Here is a 23,218-nt window from a genome sequence, read left to right on the forward strand (position 1 = left end):
CAGTTGGAACAAACAGCTGTCAGGGACAGTCTAGGTTTACTGAGTCATGCCTCAGTGCAGTGGGCTGGACTTGATGACATCTCGAGGTCCCTTCCAGTCCTACATTTCTCTGATCCTAAGCACCAAGACCCCATCTCACTATTGAGTAGATAATGCCTCAAACTGCAATTGTTTCTAAAGAAAGAAATGGATTTGAGCTGCTGAAAAGCTGTGTGCAAAACTGTATGTTACATTTACCTTGCAAACTAAGAAGGCAATGCATGCCAAAGCTACTATCACAAACACATTGATCAGGTGTACCAATTTCCTCATAACTTTTAGTTGCAAAATTGTCAGGGCTAACTTTTGTAGTGTTTTGATATACTCAGGAATCAGTAACATGAGTTTACTTGAGTTACCTTTTTTTCTGTAATCTGTGCAGTTAAGTGTATTCACCAGGAGTGGCAGAAATGAATCTGAGTCTCTCCAGGGATACAGCATGTCAAGTAAATGTACAAAGAAGGCCTAGCAAAAGGTTTTATAGAAATCTACTTTAAACCCACCAGGCCCAAAAGTTTTCCTTTGGGGAAGATTTTTAATTAGTTCATTCTTTTTTCTGACTTCAGGGAGAATCAAAAAATCCCCCTCCTCCATTCAGATAACTGAGACAACTTGAGAGTATAGAGGAATGCCTGTTCATGATGCCTTGTTCTAATTTTCTATATAACTGCTCATAGCATTTCTGAACTATTAAGCTTAATAAGGTCTCATGGGTGTGTGGGTGTGAATGTTTTACCCCACAGAGGTCTTTTAACTGCTGTTATGGCTGTAGGCTTATTGTCAGACCTTGGCAGTCAAACAAGTAATCTTCCCATCTTATACCCCCACTGGTACAAGCACTAGCTAGTAAAAGTAATGGCTATCTATGCTTTATGGGTTATGAGTGAGTTTCAACAGGCTGCACAAGGGGCAACTCAAGGCAAAGAGGGGGCACACCTAAATCTGTTACCGGCTTTTCTAACCTTCTAACTCTGCTCTCAAGATCAATCTGTTTGCTGTAGCCCTTGTACTTTATAAGGATGGCATAATGATGGCACCTGATAAGGCTGATAAAAGCCTTATCAGAGGCCTCCAGAAGAGAGTTGAGAGGAGAGAGTTCAGGATATACATTCATTTCCATACATAATAGAATATGAAATGCAACATACTGGATAGATTTTTGGTTCCAACTTATAGGGTATCTTTAAATATTATAGAAAAGCAAAGAACCTGTTCATTATGCCCTGGTTATTTACCCAGCAGTGATGACCATTTGAAAATAAAATATAAATAAAAGTCACTCAGCAGGATAGTTGGTAGAGTTGGTCAGGAATTTTCTGTCAAAATATTTTTTGATGAAAAGTGTACTTACCGCAAAATCAATTTATCTGTAGAAAAATTTTGATTTTGTTGAAATTTTTGGTTCAGAAAATCAAAACAAAATATTTCATTTCAGGTCATATCAATCTGAATAGAAATATGTCTGTCATAGTAAATCAAAATATTTCACTTTGGGTCAGATCAATAATAATCTGTGTCTACCAAAGCTGCCATGGTGCCTTATCTGAGTTGTAGTTCAAGTTCCTTATGTCTCTATTCACCTTAATGGGCTGGCTCACTGGCTGAATTACATTTCCCATGATGCACCCTCCCCTTTCTTCACTTTGGCTGAACCAATGTGATACATCATAGGAGTCACAAGACCAGGATGCATCATGGGACATGTTCTCCAGTCAGAGATCTGGTCCCCATTTTTATTATTATTGACTGTATTATTTTATTAAATTATACCTTTTAGTGAATTCCCTAGATTACAAAATGGGAATTTAGCCTTCACAGATTTTTTTCTGTTTTGAAAGTTGTTTAGAAATCATTATGATCAATGTGATAACTTTAGTAAAATGGCTGTAATAATCATGCACTGGGTTCTTGTCTCCATCTCTAAGACTCTTCATGATTTAGCCCCACCCTGCCCATTGACCCTGACCTTCATTCTGCTTCAGGTCTTCCTTGATCATCTGCTAGTCTTGCTTCTTCCCCATCACCTTCATTGCTTTCTTCCATGCCCAGGAAAATCTTTGTCAAAGCCTATAAAGATACCACCTTTTAATCCTTCAAATCCCACCTTAATTCTTACCTCTATCATGCTGCCTACAAAACACGCACAGCAAGTAATGACTAGGTATGTGGTGAGCAGAGACTACTGCCTTCTCTACAAAATGATGTGCTTGTTTCTGCTATTACCTTATCTTCTCTCTCTCTCACACTGTATATCTGTTTCATCCAACTGTTGTGACTTGTCATAAATCTACATACACACTCTCTGGAGCGTGGACTGCCTTCTTGTTACTTATTACTAGCATCACAATGGGGCATTGTTCCTTGAATGGGCGTTACTGTAATATGGATAATCAAGGCTACTTCATAGGGAGTTTGAAGATTTAGTAAAGTGCTTTGAGATCCTTGGATAAGAGGTATCTGTGTTAAATGAGACCCAACCATTTTTAATTATCTCCATAATTTCAGTCACAAATCTTCTGTTTTCCTTATTAGCAAAGTAACTATGTCCTCCTTTTGTCTCCACTTCTGGTGGCTAAAATATCTCCCTCCTCACCACCACCGCCCTTTTGGGTTTGTTTAAGGCAAGTTCCTAATTTCAAAATCCCAGTAGTCGTCCAAACACATCTCAAGTTGCCACAACTACTAAGAGATCTTTGCTGTTGCTGCTCTTAAAGTGATTAAAATATTCTTTACATTATAGCCACCGTCCCGCTCAGAGGCGGATTAAGAATTAAGTTGGGCAAAAAGAACATTTCGGCCCCCATATTTCCTCCCTGCCATGAGGCCACGCCCCTGCTCCTCCCCTCCCCTGCAGAAGCCAGGCTATGGTAAGACCTGCCCAGGGAGCCCGGGCCACTGTGGAGAGCCATGGACCTTCTACCTGCCCTGGGTGGCATGCCTGGGGGGCAGGGACATGGGCTGAGGGCTGCTCTTGGGCATCCTGGCCCCCCGCCCAAGGCATGTGCATGGTCCAGGGCTCCCCACGGCTTCCTGGGCTCCCTGGGAGGCTCTTACCATAGCCTAGGGCAATGGTTCCCAAGCTGTGGGGCACGCCCCCATAAGGGAGCACAGAGGAACATTCGGGGGGGGGGGTGAAGCCCACCACAGCCCCCAACTCCACTCTAGCCCCACCCCCATCTTTGCCGCCAACCCCAGTTGTGGCTCTCACCCCCCCAGACCCCCAGTCACAGCCCCCGACTGTGGGCCCCGGCCCCACTCCTGGCCCTGCTCCTGGGGAGGTGGGGGGCAGACCAAGTAACGGGAGGGCATGTTTGGGGGAAAAGTTTGGAGACTCCTGGCTTAGGGTGAGCATATGTCCCATTTTTGCCCCAGATGTCCTGATTTTTTGTCAAAACTGATCAGTTGGCAGGAGCAAATGGGACAAATGCCCATTTCACCAAAAAGGAGCTGAGGGGAGTGAGCAGTGGGGCTCAGGCCAACTCTGCGTGGAGGTAGTGGGGGCGAGGGGGTTGGCAAGTGGCTCAGGCAAGCCCTGCATGGGGATGGGGAGCAGGCCAGCTCCAGGCGCAGGGAGGGGAGAGGAGAGGGGCTCAGGCCAATGCCGGGGGGAGGGTCTCGCGTGAGCTTGGCAGCGGGGAGGGGGAAAGAGAGAAGGACTCTGGTGAGCTCCATGCCATGCAGCAGGGGAGAGGGAGAGAGACTCAAGCAAGCCAGCTCCACGTGTGGGGAGGAGGAGAGGGCCTTGGGCGAACAAGATCCGTGCTGTGGGGCATGGGGGGAAGGGAGGAGAGCTCGGTCCAGCCCCATGCTGGGGAGGGAGGCAGGCTCGGGCCAGCTCAGCGTGGGGCTTGGGTGAGCAGCTCAGCCAGCTCTGCCTGGGGGCGGGGGGGAATATGCACTGCTCACCCTACCACAGGCTTCCAGCTGGGCTGGAGGCAGGGCCTCAGGGGGAAGAGGGATGGGGGAGAGTAGGAGCAGGGGGCAGGGCCAGAGTTCAGGCTGCTCCTGTGGGGCCCCCAAATTGGCCTGTGCAGGAATCTGCCACTGGTCCTGCCGTGGTGCCTACATACAAAAAACATATGGCCTCAGAACAGGTTGAAATTGTGTGTGTGTGTGTTTTAATATGACCCACTATGAAGCCAATACTCAATATTTCCCTGCAAATAGGATGCTGGCACTACTTGTAATTACTCTGTTTGACTTAACTAACTGAAAAAAATATGTAAAATATTACTATATATGATGGGTTTTCTGATGTAATGATCCAAGGCCACCATGGATTTCATTTTTGTATCAAAATCTAATTGTAATTTTCTTTAACTAGCCCCAGCAGAATGACTTATTTTGCTGCTAATCCCACCAACCTTTTACAGTAAAGACAAAAAATACCAGCTGAAAGAAAGGGTCTCAGGTGCAGTTTGGAATATACTTTATTGATTTACCTCTTCCATGTAGCTAAAAAATATGTTGCCAGCTTCCTTCAAAGCAGGAGAACATTTTTTTTCCACTGTCAAATGATTGAAAATGGTAGACTGCCTCTGTGCCTGTTTACAGAGGAGTTACATGCAACCTTTTGAATGAGGTTTAATTTATGCATCTCAAAGCCACTGGTACTATTTGAAAGATCCAAAATATAAAATGTGTTGGACTTTCTCCTTTTACTGGTGAACACCACTTCACATCTATATTTTAATGAGAGTTGACCCTAAACAAAAAATCCCTGAGTGTTTAAGGTGTTCAAAAAATGAACAGTTTCCATTTTTACAAATGGCCTGTGTCTTTATAATGAGCAAAAATAAATCTCTGGCTCCAAATTCCTCCCCACCACTTAACTGGGTGGTCTTCAGAGTCCGGATAAAAATGGGGCCAAACTCCTAGTCTGGTATAATTTCATTAGTCCTCTTTCACACTACTTAAAACATATATATTTTTGTCAGTTTTTCACAACCCCAGTAAGTAGCTGAACTGGAGCCTCCTACATTCAGACAGGGAGGGTGTTAAAGCCAGGATAGGCCTGACTTAGTTCTCCATCTGCGGTGTAAATCAGGAGTAACTCCCCAAAAGGCAATAGTTGTGCCACTGTAAAGTAAGTGAAAGTGAGATCAGAATGTTTGGTTTTCTGTGGATTACCAGGTAATTTGTCACACATGGCATAATATAGCTAAAGCTAAACCAAAACTATTACCCAGTAAGCACAACGTGGATTTGTCCTGTTATCATTCCATTCCACTGCTATTTGAGAGGAAAAGAAAAAAAATCCACAAACACGTACAAAGGGAAAAGAGACAGATTACAGTCAGCTATTTAGAGGGGGTGTTTCTTGCCCTCCTTGTATTGAGGCATGGGGCTGGCCAAAATCCTGTTGGCAAGCACAATCTCTGTGCCCCGTCACTGTTATGGGTGCTTGATGTCTGAAAGGCTAGGTGGGTAGGGTCAATGCCACTTGTGTCCATCTGGCTCATAACAGGGAGCATACAGCGCCATCTCCAAAGATGGCTACTGTTTTCTCTAACAACTCCAGCATGCACGCCCCAGGAGCCTGCAGAAGGAATTCTGCCTGACTCAGAAAGATTCTTCCTGGGGTCTCTGGCTGCAACATGATGCCTCCACACCCATTTCAGCATGCTTGAGGGAAAGCAAGACAGAATCTGGTCCAAAGACAGCAGTAAGAAGAAAGGCTTCTTAACAGTGCTAAGGTCCTGCAAAGAGCTTTCCCTCTGATCCCCTTGCTAAGTCAAGCAACTGCCGTGTGCTATGTTCTGCAGATGGCTCAGCACTACGGTTGCAAAAGTACAGCTGCTTGCTATAGGGTGGGATGAAGCACATTGTTTGTATCTGGCCCACATATCTGGCACCCACTACTTCAGCTGGTATCTGTTACACTAGCAGATTTTTAGTAAGGGGGGGAACTGCCAGTCAATATTTTAAAGTGAGAGATGCCCATGTCCCTTGGCACCAAAAGCAAGATGATAATCCTCCTCTATAACAGATTTCAATGCCTGAGCCAAAGACTCTATTTCCCTTTTGCTCTCCTGACTCTGTCACTAACAGACTCCACAATTGGGTGTCAGATTGTTTAGTCTAGAATTAGAAAGGCACAAGCGGTGCCACCTTTTGCCGATTCTTCATTTCCTATTGGCTATAGAACAGCTCTTGGTTTGGCTTTTTTTAAAAAAAAAAATTAAACCATTCTCTGAGACAAAATGGGATAGACGGTGTGTAGTCAGAACCTAAAGACAAAAATAACTCACAATAGGCTTTATTAGCCAGAAGGCCTCTTCAGATATGCTTTCAACCAAGGTAGCTGACTCATCTGGGGCTGTAGAGTCAGGCTGGTCACCCACCTGTTTTGCAGTTAGGATGCAGGCTAAATCACTCGAGGTCTGATAGTCCTCCAATGCCTTCCCACAATTCCCACCATGTGCCCAAAAGGACAGAGAATTTCTCCTACAATTCACTGATAAAGAATCATGGAGTGGCTCAGCTCACTGTGGCACAAAGAGCCATGGGATATGCCCTAGAAGTCAAAGCAACACACCCAGGTGCGTGCCGCATCTGTAACTTGGGTATAGCTTTGCAGTGTAGCTGCTTAGGCTAAGCCAGGTGCTCCGACCCCAGTGCTGATCATCCAAATTAATTCTGCAGTGAAGACATAACTTCAGAGAAGGTTTTGTCACTTTGAGAATCTTGAACTCCTTCACTGCTAGCTTCACTGCACTATGGTGGGAAAACACCACAGCCTCCTTTAGAGAGCACAGACAAGTTATTGGATTATAGCGTTATAATTATGACAGACTTGAGGTACAGAGTAGGATTGCGGAGGTATGGTTTTCCCGTCACCTGTATGTTAGAGTTTGTCTAAACTAGACTTTTTAACGTTGAGTTATCCAGTAGCTGATTAACTCGAGGTAGTTAACATGTTTGTAAGGCCTACACGTTTATTAAACAAGCTCTTTACTCTAGTAACAAACATTTGTAGCCTGGAACAAATGTTTGTCCACACTAGCCTTGACAAAGGCGATAACTGCCTCAAGTTAATTGGCAATTAGTTTGAGATAAAAAGGTCTAGCATGGGCAAATCTTTAGGTAAGGCTGAAGCCGTTAAATCAAGCTCATATGTGGCCAAGATTTCAGCAATACTTCTGTATTTTAGAACAGCATTCAAAAACCTAGGTGCAAAACAACTAAAGAATCCTACACGCAGGGCTGAACGTCAGTGAGCAGAATTAGAAAGAAGGTTGGCATCTACAGCATATAAAACAAGACTAGGTACATAAACTGAAAGAGGTGGTCCTCAGAAGGCAAACACTATCAGACTTTTAAAGTTGATGTTTTAAATATTCAACTCAGTTCTCTGTGTAATAGCAAGCCTGTGTGTTCTATTTATGTGATAGTATATGCAATATTACAGTCCTAATTTGTTCAGTTCCTGCTGCTTTGTTATTATATGTTAATGTATTTGTAGTTTTGCATTAAAATAACGAAAATGTCCTTTAATTTTTTTTAAATGTATGCATTAGGTAGTTTACAGACCAGTAAAACAGGTCTAATAATGTGGGGAAAATGGTCAAAATGGCAAAATAATTCACAAACAATTATTTGATCCAAAAAATGCCCAAAGTCACAATGAATTATTCATCAGTTCTACAGACAGCAATAATGGCATGGGGCCTGATTCTCCATTGCCCTACACCTTGTATAGTCATTTACATGCATACACAATGAATGTATACCACTACCATTCTGAATTTAGTAGTATTTTACACATATTCTACTTAGGCATAATGACTACAAGAGCTTGCAGTCTAAACAGATAGCTAGAATTGCAAGAAGGGTTATGAGATGAAAAACAAGGCCCTGTCATAACGGTAACAATAAAACAATAAAAGGTATGTTTTTACATCAAGATGGCTGGTTCTCAGTGCAATTAGGTGTATGCACTCTGCATGCACAGTTCACGGAAGGATTTTCCCTTGGCTTCCCTCTGGAGCCCCCTGGAGTTGCGCCTTCATGGCACTGCATATAGAGCCCTGCCACGTCTCCAGTTCCTTCTTACCATCAGTGGCAGTCATCAAAACGTTTTGTCTCTCGTCTTCAACGATTGACCCTCTAGCATATTTTCTGTAAATAGTTAAAGATACTTTAAAAATTGTTGTAGTTAGTTAGACATCTGGACTTGGGGTACTGGGAGGGTGTTTCCCTCCCCTGCTTCCCCGTCCCTCTCCTGGGCTCGGGGCATGCCTCGGACCCTGGAGTTTAAGCTGTGCAGGGTTTGCCAGAAGCGTATTTCAAAGGGCGACCCTCACTTGGCTTGTCTAAAGTGCTTGGGGGAGTCCCATCAAGCAGACAGATGCAAGTTCTGAACGAGCTTTTGCCCCAGCATGAAGAAGGAGAGGGATCACAGACTAAAGTTGCTGCTAATGGAAGCAGCTCTCTGCCCTCAGTCTGAGTTGAGCCCCATGGACGCAACACCGGGCTCCTCAGCGTCGTTGAACAGTGTGCCAGCTTTGGTCTGTGAGGTGCTGAGGAAGGACTCTGGTCAAAGACCCTCAGCACCGGCATTCCCCAGCACCGAGCGTGGCGCGGGATCAATCTTGGCACCTCTCACAGTCTCATGTCCTGAAGAAGCAGCACAGGAAGACTGATAGAGGGCGTTCCCCTTTCCGTGCACGGGAACATGAACCCAGGGGAGAGAGACCAGTGCAAGACTGTAACTCCTCTCTAGCTCAACAGCCGGCACTGTTGACTCTGGGTCCACGGAAGGGACCGTTGAGTCCAGTGCCACCAGAGGAGACCCACGTGGAGGACTTGGACCTGCCTTCCACACCCAAGACTTATGAGGTGGCGCAGGACCTGATAACATTGACAGGTCCGAACTCCCCCAACCACGGTGTCAAGTCCCCAAACGACTCAGAGGCCACCGGTGAAGTCCAGGGGCAAGCTGGCTATGATTCGGCAACAATCTATGTCACCCCAGCACCTATGGGCACGGCACTTCCATGTTCTCCGTGCGCGGACTCATCGAAATCCGCATCGGACACTGACTCGTATGTGTCCCAGAGAAACCAACACCGTAGCCGCCAGCCCTCCCAGTCAGCAGGGATGACCCAAACCTTTCCCCTGGTCCCGTGGCCACCACAATGGCAGGTACCGGCTCAGATGCCGATGCGTGGCCCTTCTGGACCCTGTGGGCTTACCACCAGTCCCAGGCATCCTCCACGGTATGCTCCTTTTCCGTTGCATCTGAAAGAAGGACTGCGTCTAGGGCCAGGGATTTCTCCCAGGCATCAGCCACTGCTACCACCACCAATGCCATGATTGGTACCGCACCCGGCACTGATAACAGACCTGGTGCTGTACCCAGCACCGTACCCGGCGCCGTACCCGGCACCATGGCTACACTTAGGGCAGCCTGCCTGCTGTACCCCAAACTCCTCATTCCCAGCCCCATGCCCCACAACCACTCCCGCACCCCAACCCTCTGTCCCAGCCCAGAGCCCGCACCCAGCACCCAACCCCCCCTTCCCAGAGTCCACACCCGTCCCGCACCCAAACTCCCTCCCAGAGTCCGCACCCGTCCCGCACCCCTCCCGCACCCCACACCCCCTCCTGCACCCCAATGCCCTGCCCCAGCCCAGAGCCTGCACCCAGCACCCAAACTCCATCCCAGAGCCTGCACCCCAAACCCCCTTCTGCACCCAAACTCCCTCCCAGAGCCTTAGAGAGGTTGGGGGGCGAGATTTAGACCCATTCTGGGCACCTCCAAAAATTATACAAACCTGCTTCCCCTGCTAACAGACAATTCAGGACCTACCATTCCAAGGGACCACATTATTTTTGGAGAAATCAGACTTGAGACTCCACAGTCTGAAAGACTTCTGAGCCACTCTAAGATCACTGGGTCTGCACACCCTGGCCACTCAGTGTAGACAATTAAGGCCTCAACCCACAACATGACCATACTAAGGGCAGTTTAGGTAGGACCAGAACTGTAGGCATCCCAGAAACCAGAACCTCTGTCACCAACCCCAACTCCCAAATAACAAGAGGTCTGTGTCGTCCAGGCAGCCTCCAAGCCCATGGCAGACATTTTGAGGATGCACCCAAGGGCATTATACCAACCTCTCAACTGGATCCTCCTTTCCCATTTTTGGAACGTCTATCCCATTTCTATCTAGCGTGGTCCCAAATAACCTCAGACCGTTGGGTCCTCCGCAAGATAGAGATGGCAGATTCTCTCCAATTTTCCTTACCCCCCTTCCCACTCCCTTCCCCATCTCTCTTCAGGGAACCCTCTCATGAGCAACTTCTCATCCAGGAGGTACAAACCTTCCTGTCGGCGGGGGCTGTAGAAGAGGTTCCTCTGAAGCTCAGGGGAAAGGGGTTTTACTCTCGGCATTTCCTAATACCAAAAGTAAAAGGGGGCCTCAGAACCATCTTGGACTGCACAATCTTAACAGGTTCATGAAGAAACTAAAGTTTCAAATGGTCTCTTTGGCCACTATCATCCCGTCCCTGGATCCAGGAGATTGGTATGCCACACTCGACTTGAAGGATGCATATTTCCACATTTCCATAATCCCGCCCCACAGGAACTTCTTAAGGTTTATAATCAGGAGTTCCCACTACCAATTCACAGTACTACCATTCGGCCTATCGTCGGCATCTCAGGCGTTTACCAAATGTATGTCAGTCATGGCTGTTTTTCTGCGGAAAAGGCAGGTTCAGGCATTTCCTAACCTAGACGACTGGATAGTCAAGGATGAGTCTAGAACACAAGTGGATCAACATGTCTCCCTCATACGATCCACCTTTAATGCACTGGGCCTCCTCCTAAACACTCAAAAGTCAACGCTCACCCCTACTCAGAGAATAGAGTTCATAGGGGCAGTGCTAGACTCAGTTCCTTCCCCAGTCATGCTTCCAAGCCATTCATGACCTCAAAGGATTCCCTGTAACCACAGTAAGGAGTTGCTTAAAACTCCTAAGTCACATGGCATCTTGCATGTATGTAATGCAACATGTGAGGCTCAGACTCAGACCTCCCCAAGCTTGGCTGGCATCGGTGTATCGACCAAGCAGGCACAGTCTAGTCCTGGTGGTGACCCTTCCACCAGACATTCTCAAGTCTCTTCACTGGTGGCTCAACCCACACTTGGTGTGTGCAGCGGTTGTATTTTCCAAACCCCGTCCATCCCTATGTCTGACCACTGATGCCTCAGCCATGGGGTGGAAGGCGTACCTTGGGGACCACAGAACACAGGGCCTCTGGTTTCAGGAGGAACTGATGCTTCACATCAACATAAGGGAGCTCAGGGTGCAATTCCAGAGGGCTCCAGAGCCGACCCAATGGGTGCTGCTAGGGGAAAAACCTTCCAGCGAACTGTGCACTCAGTGCACACACACCTAACTGGAATAGATGTGAAAACACATTTTGAAGAACAACAGTTACAAGAAGGTGAGTAACCGTTTTTTTTTTTCACCTTCAGGTAGTCAAGGTGTCTGTCAGGTGAGAGATAAGTTGTTGACTTCAACTAATTACATCAAGATAAAAACTACAGTGCCTTATCTCCACTAGGATTTGCTTTGTGTTGGAGATGTTTGGTTACCTAACTAGTTAAAACTTCACTGGGGGGTATCTAAGGGTTAATCTGAAGGATTCTCTTTTCTGTATGTGAAAAAGAAGTATAAAATGTCTGTGGAATTCTTAAGGAGCTGTAACTAAGCCTGAGATTTTTTTTTAAGAAGGCCACAGAGGACAAAATTTCAATAATCCTTGAAGAAATAAAGGAAAAATGTACATGGGTGTCTGCAGCTGTAGCAACGTGACTGGGTGATATGTCAAAGGTGGAAACATTATATGCTATCCTAGAAGCTGAGCCCATATGAGGATCAAAACTCAGTTCTGAATCAATAAACCTGACAGGGTGCTTCACAGTATGAGTGAGCACAAGATGACACCTCTCCAATATAAAATGAGTAAGAGACAGTTGTTTTGGCTGAGAGGAAGCCCAATTAGAATAGCCTCTGTCTTTCCAACGAACTGCAGGAAGTCATTAGTCTTCCTACATTTTAGAACTGACAGTCTCAGATACACCAGTATTACTAAGGGGCTAGTAGTATAAATTTAACTGAGAAATACAGTGCACTTGCATATCACCATTGTCGCTCATGTGAAAACCAACAGAAAGTCATAGAATCATAGAATATCAGGGTTGGAAGGGACCTCAGGAGGTCATCTAGTCCAACCCCCTGCTCAAAGCAGGACCAATCCCCAATTAAATCATCCCAGCCAGGGCTTTGTCAAGCCTGACCTTAAAAACTTCTAAGGAAGGAGATTCTACCACCTCTGTAGGTAACGCATTCCAGTGTTTCACCACCCTCCTAGTGAAAAAGCTTTTCCTGATATCCAACCTAAACCTCACCCACTGCAACTTGAGACCATTACTCCTGGTCCTGTCCTCTTCTACCACTGAGAATAGTCTAGAACCATCCTCTCTGGAACCACCTCTCAGGTAGTTGAAAGCAGCTATCAAATCCCCGCTCATTCTTCTCTTCTGCAGACTAAACAATCCCAGTTCCCTCAGCCTCTCCTCATAAGTCATGTGTTTCAGACCCCTAATCATTTTTGTTGCCCTTCGCTGGACTCTCTCCAATTTATCCACATCCTTCTTGTAGTGTGGGGCCCAAAACTGGACACAGTACTCCAGATGAGGCCTCACCAATGTCGAATAGAGGGGAACGATCACGCCCCTCGATCTGCTCGCTATGCCCCTACTTATACATCCCAAAATGCCATTGGCCTTCTTGGCAACAAGGGCACACTGCTGATTCACATCCAGCTTCTCATCCACTGTCACCCCTAGGTCCTTTTCCGCAGAACTGCTGCCTAGCCATTCGGTGCCTAGCCTGTAGCTGTGCATTGGGTTCTTCCGTCCTAAGTGCAGGACCCTGCACTTATCCTTATTGAACCTCATCAGATTTCTTTTGGCCCAATCCTCCAATTTGTCTAGGTCCCTCTATATCCTATCCCTGCCCGCCAGCATATCTACCACTCCTCCCAGTTTAGTATCATCCGCAAATTTGCTGAGAATGCAATCCACACCATCCTCCAGAGCATTTATGAAGATATTGAACAAAACCGGCCCCAGGACCGACCCCTGGGGCACTCCACTTGACACCGGCTGCCAACTAGACATGGAGCCATTGATCACTACCCGTTGAGCCCAACAATCTAGCCAACTTTCTACCCACCTTATAGTGCATTCATCCAGCCCATACTTCTTTAACTTGCTGACAAGAATACTGTGGGAGACCGTGTTAAAAGCTTTGCTAAAGTCAAGAAACAATACACCCACTGCTTTCCCTTGATCCACAGAACCAGTAATCTCATCATAGAAGGCGATTAGATTAGTCAGGCATGACCTTCCCTTGGTGAATCCATGCTGACTGTTCCTGATCACTTTCCTCTCATGTAAGTGCTTCAGGATTGATTCCTTGAGGACCTGCTCCATGATTTTTCCGGGGACTGAGGTGAGGCTGACTGGCTTGTAGTTCCCAGGATCCTCCTTCTTCCCTTTTTTAAAGATTGGCACTACATTAGCCTTTTTCCAGTCATCTGGGACTTCCCCCGTTCACCACGAGTTTTCAAAGATAATGGCCAATGGCTCTGCAATCACAACCGCCAATTCCTTCAGCACTCTCGGATGCAACTCGTCCAGCCCCATGGACTTGTGCACGTCCAGCTTTTCTAAATAGTCCCTAACCACCTCTTTCTCCACAGAGGGCTGGCCATCTACTCCCCATGTTGTGATGCCCAGCGCAGCAGTCTGGGAGCTCTCCTTGTTAGTGAAGACAGAGGCAAAAAAAGCATTGAGCACATTAGCTTTTTCCACATCCTCTGTCACTAGGTTGCCTCCCTCATTCATTAAGGGGCCCACACTTTTCTTGGCTTTCTTCTTGTTGCCAACATACCTGAAGAAACCCTTCTTGTTACTCTTGACATCTCTTGCTAGCTGCAGCTCCAGGTGCGATTTGGCCCTCCTGATTTCATTCCTACATGCCCGAGCAATATTTTTATACTCTTCCCTGGTCATATGTCCAACTTCCACTTCTTGTGAGCTTCTTTTTTATGTTTAAGATCCGCTAGGATTTCACTGTTAAGCCAAGCTGGTCGCCTGCCATATTTACTATTCTTTCGACTCATCGGGATGGTTTGTCCCTGTAACCTCAACAGGGATTCCTTGAAATACAGCCAGCTCTCCTGGACTCCTTTCCCCTTCATGTTAGTCCCCCAGGGGTTCCTACCCATCCGTTCCCTGAGGGAGTCGAAGTCTGCTTTCCTGAAGTCCAGGGTCCGTATCCTGCTGCTTACCTTTCTTCCCTGTGTCAGGATCCTGAACTCAACCAACTCATGGTCACTGCCTTCCAGATTCCCGTCCACTTTTGCTTCCCCCACTAATTCTTCCCTGTTTGTGAGCAGCAGGTCAAGAAAAGCTCCCCCCCAGTTGGCTCGTCTAGCACTTGCACCAGGAAATTGTCCACTAATCACAGTTACCACCAGCAGCATCCAGTTCAGAAACAATATCAGACAAGCAAAGATCTCCCACTACACCCCAAAATGGCTCTATAGAACACTGATTGGCAGTCATTTGCCGCTACCCACTAACCTTACTGATGGTATGCACCTTCAAATACCATCTGGAAAAGTGAGGTTGCTACCACCTTACCCAATAGTATTTCATGATGAACAGTGTCAAATTGCCATGGTTGCCAACCAGATCTGTACTGGGACCTGTACTGCTCCACATATTCATAAATGATCTGGAAAAAGGGGTAAACAGTGTGGTGGAAAAATCTGCAGATGATAAAAAACTACTCAAGATAATTAAACCCAAAGGAGACTATGAAGGGATCTCACAAAACTGGGTGACTGGGCAATAAAATGGCAGATGAAATTCAATGTTGATAAATGCAAAGTAATGCACATTGGAAAACATAATCCCAACTATACATACAAAATACTGGGGTCTAAATTAGCAGTTACCACTCAAGAGAGAGATCTTGACGTCATTGTGGATAGTTCTCTGAAAACATCGACTCAGTGTGCAGCGGCAGCCAATAAAGCTAACAGAATGTTGAAAATCATTAGGAAAGGGATAGATAATAAGACAGAAAATATCATATTGCCTCCTTATAAATCCATGGTACACCCACATGTTGAATACTGCTTGCAGATCCGGTCACCCCATCTCAAAAAAGATATATTGGAATTGGAAAAGGTACATAAAAGGGCAACAAAAATTATTAGGAGTATGGAACAGCTTCCATATGAGGAGAGATTAATAAGATTGGGACTTTTCAGCTTGGAAAAGAAGACTAAGTGGGGATATGATAGAGATCTATAAAATCATGACTGGTGTGTAGAAAGTAAATAAGGAAGGGTTATTTACTCCTTCTCATAACACAAAAACTCAGGGTCACCAAATGAAATTAATAGGCAGCAGATTTAAAACAAACAAAAGGAAATATTTCTTCACACAATGCACAGTCAACCTGTGGAACTCCTTACCAGAGGATGTTGTGAAGGCAAAGACTGTAACAGGGTTCAAAAAAGACCCAGATAAGTTCCTGGAGGATAGGTCCATGAATGGCTATTAGCCAGGATGGGCAGGGATACAAAACTATACTCTGAAGTGTCCCTATCCTCTGTTTGTCAGAAGCTGGGAATGGGCTACAGGGGATGGATCACTTGATGATTACCTGTTCTGTTCATTCCCTCTGAAGCACATGACATTGGCCACTGTCAGAAGAGAGGATACTGGGCTAGATGGACCATTGGACTGGTTGGTCTGAACCAGTATGGCCATTCTTATGTTCCTATGTTCTAAGATTAATAGTGAAGGATCACCTGCCCCACAGCTGAAAGAATGTCATTTATGAATTTATGAAGAAGGATTTCTTCAGGTATGTTAGCAACAAGAAGAAAGTCAAGAAAAGTGTGGGCCCCTTACTGAATGAGGGAGGCAACCTAGTGACAGAGGATGTGGAAAAAGCTAATGTACTCAATGCTTTTTTTGCCTCTGTCTTCACAAACAAGGTCAGCTCCCAGACTACTGCACTGGGCAGCACAGCATGGGGAGGAGGTGACCAGCCCTCTGTGGAGAAAAAAGTGGTTTGGGACTATTTAGAAAAGCTGGACGAGCACAAGTCCATGGGGCTGGATGCGCTGCATCCGAGAGTGCTAAAGGAGTTGGCAGGTGTGATTGCAGAGCCATCGGCCATTATCTTTGAAAACTCATGGTGATCGGGGGAGGTCCTGGGTGACTGGATAAAGTCTAATGTAGTGCCCATCTTTAAAAAAGGGAAGAAGGAGGCTCCTGGGAACTACAGGCCAGTCAGCCTCACCTCAGTCCCTGGAAAAATCATGGAGCAGGTCCTCAAGGAATCAATTCTGAAGCACTTACATGAGAGGAAAGTGATCAGGAACAGTCAGCATGGATTCACCAAGGGCAAGTCATGCCTGACTAATTTAATTGCCTTCTATGATGAGATAACTGGCTCTGTGGATGAGGGGAAGGCAGTGGACGTGTTCTTCCTTGACTTTAGCAAAGCTTTTGACATGGTCTCCCACAGTATTCTTGTCAGCAAGTTAAAAAAGTATGGGCTGGATGAATGGACTATAAGGTGGATAGAAAGCTGGCTAGATTGTCGGGCTCAATGGGTAGTGATCAATGGCTCCGTGTCTAGCTGGCAACCGGTATCAAGTGGAGTGTCCCAAGGGTCGGTCCTCGGGCCGGTTTTGTTCAATATCTACATAAATGATCTGGAGGATGGTATGGATTGCACCCTCAGCAAGTTTGCAGATGACACTTAACTGGGAGGAGAGGTAGATACACTGGAGGGTAAGGATAGGATACAGAGGGCCCTAGACAAATTAGAGGATTGGGCCAAAAGAAATCTGATGAGGTCCAACAAGGACAAGTGCAGAGTCCTGCACTTAGGGCGGAAGAATCCCATGCACCGCTACAGACTAGGGACTGAATGACTAGGCAGCAGCTCTGCAGAAAAGGACCTTGGGGTTACAGTGGACAAGAAGCTGGATATGAGTCAACAGTGTGCCATTGTTGCCAAGAAGGCCAATGGCATTTTGGGATGTATAAGTAGGGGCATAGCGAGCAGATCGAGGGACGTGATCGTTCCCCTCTATTCGACATTGGTGAGGCCTCATCTGGAGTACTATGTCCAGTTTTGGGCCCCACACTACAAGAAGGATGTAGAAAAATTGGAAAGAGTCCAGCGGAGGGCAACAAAAATGATTAGGGGACTGGAACACATGACTTATGAGGAGAGGCTGAGGGAACTGGGATTGTTTAGTCTGCGGAAGAGAAGAATGAGGAGGGGTTTGATAGCTGCTTTCAACTACCTGAAAGGGGGTTCCAAAGAGGATGGATCTAGATTGTTCTCTGTTGTAGCAGATGACAGAACGAGGAGTTATGTTCTCAAGTTGCAGTTGGGGAGGTTTAGGCTGGATATTAGGAAAAACTTTTTCACTAGGAGGGTGGTGAAACATTGGAATGTGTTACCTAGGGAGGTGGTAGAATCTCCTTCCTCAGAAGTTTTTATGAGGTCCCTTTCAACCCTGATATTTTATGATTCTATGACCTGAGCCAAGGACATGTGTTGCTGGAATGTTGATAGAATTTCTCTTACATCTGGACAACTTCATACCATTACTAGTGATACAGTACACTGTTCTATTCTATTCTATTCTAATTAAGGTTCTTAAACCAAGTTCAGCATAGTATTTGAACATTTTGTGGTGCCCTGTACAGGGGGACAGTTGAAAAGATGAAGAAGTAAAATGGGAATCAATGAGATTATTTTAGTAGCATAAGAAACCAGGAGTCAACTCAGTTTTGTAGAAATTGTGTATCCTAGAACAGAAAGGACCCAAGAGTAATTTTGCCAACTTTCTGGGGGCCCAAAAATTATACCTGATTTGCATAAAATGGAGTAAATTGCAGTTAGTTATATTTAATTTGGAGACGTGGCCCAGAGAAGAAATCCCAGAATGCAGTGCTCCATCATGATCCAAAAAAAGTGAATTAATGGGCAACACCCTGTGTTACAGATGATGGCAGCCATAGGTCTCACTTTGCAATTCAGTGGGCCATTTTGAGACAAGACAGAGAGGAGAAGAAACAAATTTCTTGCTCTGCCTGGAAGTCTTAACACTTACTAGTGCAATTTCTTTATGCCATGTTTAAAGAGTAGCCTATGCATCCATGGAATGTTTAGAAGTATTTCTGATTAGGTATCATTTATTTTCTGTATGTCTTCTCCAAGATAAGTTTCTGAAGATATTTTGCACAGAAATTTATTCTTTGTTTAAGACTTTATCTGCTCTTGCAGTTTATTCCCCATTTGAAGTCATAATCATTCTTTTTTTTTTGTAACAATAGCCTCTCTGTGGCATAACAGTTAGCTGTTGTGGAAATAAATGGAGGAATATGAAGTTAAGTGGGAATTAAGCAGCAGGAATTTACAGTTAAGATATGGTTTCCATGCCAATATCCTTTCTAATTAAAAACTGTGATAAGAGAAATAAAGAAAATATATCTCAAATTATTAACATTGTGTCTAAATCAAATATTGCTTTTTTCGGTTTTCCATGTAGAATAAGTGGTTTTTAAAGAACATCTCATCTTTATATAGGATGAAATTCATCCCATTTCAGGTGGCGTACATGAAACTTAAGCACAGTCTTAAAGGCTTAATAGGTGAATAGGGTTTGCATGACCCCTCCACACTGGGGTGAATTTTACCCATAGAGATTCTCCTTGTCATGATGCCAAAGTCATAGAATACAATATATTCTATGACTCTGAATATATTCTATTAAGTTACACTGACTCTTTTGTGGTGTTAGGAAAATCACATGGGTCTTGATCCTGCTTTTATTGAATTCAGTGAGAAAACTCCCACTGATTTCAGAGGTGTGAAATTAGGGAAATAACCTCTCTCACTTTCCTCCTCTGTAAAATACTTTTACTTACTTCATAGGCCCAGTGTAGAGGTTAAGCTCTCTTTTTATTTGCATCTGGAGCCTACTCTATTGGAAGCATTAAACTGGAATGGAGAGAAAGACAGTGAGACAGATACCAAACAAATTCACCTGAAGCATAAGTGAACCTGGGATCGGTTAAAAGTAGCCCGTGTGGTGGTGGTGATGATGATTACTTATTTAATATTTATCCAGTGGTAAGTCCCAGTTGAGATTTAGGCCCTGTTTTGCTTCACAAACACATTAAAATATGGTCTCTTCTTACATTCTAAGAAGTCAGGTGACATACAAAGGGAAAGAGGTACAGTCACATATATACAATTATTATACAACTTTAATTTAAAATGTTTACAATTTTATTATTGCAAATAAAGTTATCAACTAAAGCTATCTGCCGTCTGAGCCATCATTAACTAGCTGATTTCTTCCAAGTGTTGCAGCAGTGGGGATTTTGGGAAGGGATAAAAAGGAGCAGTGTGTCGTATCGCTCTGGCCCAGTTCGTGGAAGCAAAATAGAACAGTGGGGAATAAAGCTCAGAGATGTTGCTCTGAGAAGCCAACAAACAGGCAGACAAAGCTGGCCTTGTAAGGAGAACAGATGAGGTAAAGGACAATATAGTGAAAGATGAGAGGGTCTAAGTAGGAAGCAGAGTTATGAAGGGCCCTGAAGAGGCGGAAAGGAAGCTTCCATTGGATGCAGTGAAATGGTGAGTCGGGGAAGGGACTCAAAGGGAGATGATGCAATCAGATATCTGGGCAAGAAAAGATGATCTCAGTGGCCACATTTTGAATGGTTTACTCTGAACACCTGACTCTTCAAAATTTTGCATTTTTAAGCTATTCCAGTTAGCTCCTTTTATACATTTTCTCTCACTTCCTGACTTTTTACGAACTTGCGAACTTCTCCCATCATTACTGGCCAAGTGCAGAAAAGATGTATGGATTACATTACACAAATTAGGTAAGAAAGTCAGGCTGTATTTCTGTCTAAATTAGTCAACAACTATGCATACAGGATATGTACATGAGTGACACCCTGTGCAGAACAGGCCTCGCTAGACTGCAGTGTTTAATATCTCTGAGTATTTAGGCTCCAATCCTGCAAAGACTTATTCAAGTGCTTAACTTTAAGATCAAGAATGGTTCCATTGATTTAGTGCATGAATAAAGTCAAGCATGTGCTTAAGTCTTTGCAGGATCAGGACCTTACAGAATAGCTTTCTATAATCATATTATTCAATAAAAAACATTTCATTAGCCAAACAATTTTACTTTATGTTCTCCACATATTTTTAATATAGAAATACCTTAGTATCAAAACTTTAAAAATTTGCTCAGACTTGGGAGGAAATATTTTCTTTTTAGATCAATGTTGACCTAACAGCTTTATTAATTTACCTGGAGAAGAGCTGTAACCCTATTGTAACTTGCTTGATAACAAAGAGTATGGTAATTTCCAAGGACAAATAGTTTTTGTTGATCATTAAGTGCTAAATTTTCAGTCACTTGTCCCTCTGGATTAAATAAATACTATTAGTTTTTCAGTTGCATGCAGTAAATATGGATTTCAAGAATTGTCTGTCTACATTTCCTAAAACATTTATGAACATTGAACAGATGAATTTGTTTTAAGCATATTTTTTCGTTTCAACACTTTTCCCTCTGGTTTTTAGTATGGATACTGTTCATCACATATTGAATAAAGCAACTTTTACTTTATTTAATGCCTTGACCCAAATCACATTGTCTCCATAAATATTTTACAGTCTGTTTGAAACAAAAGCATGATTACCAAACTCATGTCTGCACTTGTAGGTAATATTCCATAAAAAATTGATTATTTTTCCCTTCTTGTGTTTTTGTGATGGTGAATTGGTGCTACTGACTGCCCAAGTGTTGTTGTTTTTGTTTTTTAACTAACTAGCACCGTAGAGGTAAAATGTAAATGTGAGTTTTTTGCCAAGTTGTTCTCTATATAAAATCCACAAAAAGAAGAAAACATTACTCACTGTACCTCTTTCCATTGTTTTTTTTTAACGAGTTTGGAAATGCAGATACAACTCCATCTCTGGCTGTGTCAGAGCACTTATTAGGGTTTTAATGGAATGGACAGACGTATCTTAAAATCTCTATTAGAATTCAAAGATACTATCTTTCTTTTTATTTTCACTGAATTTGCTAAGTAATCAAGTGTCCAAAATAATTTTACACAGACATAAAAAAGGAGGAAATATATTTGAAAATACATAGAAAAGTTGGGAGAATCTTGATGATAAGTTTGGGTTTTTTTAGGGAACTACAATATGTTGAGAAGAGTAGGAAAGTATATTGACGTGTCCTTTTAGGTTCAAGTCCATTAGTTAGATCCATTTGGAGTATTAGTCCTCAAAACTGTAGATGACAGAATAGAGTACAATACAGGTCCTATCTATATAAATGGAATGAGATTTGATCAAGGTTTAATGCTGTGCAGATGGTAAGGTAAGATTGCTGTGAGAGAGATTTTCAACTGACATAGATTCATAGATTGCAAGTCTAGAAAGTACCATTATGATCATCTAGTCTGATTTTCTGTATAACAGAGGCCATAGAATTTCCCCAAAATAACTCTTATCTTTTAGAAAAACATCCAATCTTTATTTTAAAATGGTCAGTGACGGAGAATCGACCATGATCCTTGTTAAATTTTCCCAATGGATAATTATTCTTATTGTTAAAAAAAAGTTATGCTTTTTTTCCAGACTGTTTAGCTTCAGCTTCCAGCCATCGGACAGTATAATACCTCTCTCTGCCAGATTGAAGAGCCCATTATTAAATATCTGTAGGTATTTATGGACTCTATATAACTGTAATTGTCACCCCTTACCCTTCTCTTTATTAAACTAAATTGATTGAGTTCTTTCAGTCTATCACTAGAAATATGTTTTCTAATCCTTTTATCATTCTTGTGGCTCTTCTCTGAACCCTCTCCAATTTTTCAACATCCTTCTTGAACTGTAGGCACCAGAACTAGACACAATGTTCCAGTAGCGGTCTCATGAGTGCCAAACACAGAAGTAAAATACACTCTCTACTGTTACTCGAGATTCCCCTGTTATGCAGCCAGGGATCACATTAGCATTTTTGGCCACAGAATCACGCCAGCAGCTCATATTCAGCTGATTATCTACCATGACCCTCCCCCACCCCCACCCTGGATAAGAACATAAGAATGGCCATACTGGGTCAGACCAAAGGTCCATCCAGCCCAGTATCCTATCTGGCGACAGTGGTCAATGCCAGGTACCCCAGGGGGAGTGAACCTAACAGGTAATGATCAAGTGATCTCTCTCCTGCCATCCATCTCCACCTTCTGACAAACAGAGGCTAGGGACACCATTCCTTACCCATCCTGGTTAATAGCCATTAATGGACTTAACCTCCATTAATTTATCTAGTTCTCTTTTAAACTCTGTTATAGTCCTAACCTCACAACCTCCTCAGGCAGGCAAGGTTGACTGTGCGCTGTGTGAAGAACTTCCTTTTATTTGTTTTAAACCTGCTGCCCATTAATTTCATTTGGTGGCCCCTAGTTCTTATATTATGGGAACAAGTCAATAACTTTTCCTTATTCACTTTCTCTACACCACTCATGATTTTATATACCTCTATCATATCCCCCCTTAGTCTCCTCTTTTCCAAGCTGAAAAGTCCTAGTCTCTTTAATCTCTCCTCATATGGGACCCATTCCAAACCCCTAATCGACCCCTCTGAATCTTTTCAGAGTCACTGCTTCCCAGGATAGAGTCCCCGATCCTGTAAGTCTGGCCTACTGCCTTGGTTCCTAGATGTACATATTTACAGTTATCCATATTAAAATGCATATTGTTTTCTTTTGCACAGTTTACCAAGACATCTAGATTGCTCTGTATTAGTGACCAGTCCTCTTCATTATTTAACACTCCCCTAATTTTTGTGTCATTTGCAGACTTCATTAATGATGATTTAATGTTTTCTTCCAGGTCATTGATAAAAATCTTAAATAGCATATGGCCAAGAACAGATGCCTGCAGAATCACACTAGACACCCACCTGATTGATCATGATTCCCCATTTACAATTACATTTTGATAC

At 43.9% G+C, this 23,218-nt stretch overlaps 1 protein-coding gene across 1 annotated transcript in view; it reads left to right on the forward strand.

Moving 5' to 3' along the window:
* The window catches only part of LOC311515878 (uncharacterized protein), a gene marked incomplete at its 3' end in the record, with an annotated part of 232,334 nt that overhangs the window by 132,662 nt on the left and 76,454 nt on the right, over window positions 1-23,218 (forward strand). The gene's annotated exons all lie outside the window — the stretch shown is intronic.

This window comes from Lepidochelys olivacea (assembly GCF_965140295.1).
Source record: "Lepidochelys olivacea isolate rLepOli2 genome assembly, chromosome: 2".
NCBI lineage: Eukaryota > Metazoa > Chordata > Testudines > Cheloniidae > Lepidochelys > Lepidochelys olivacea.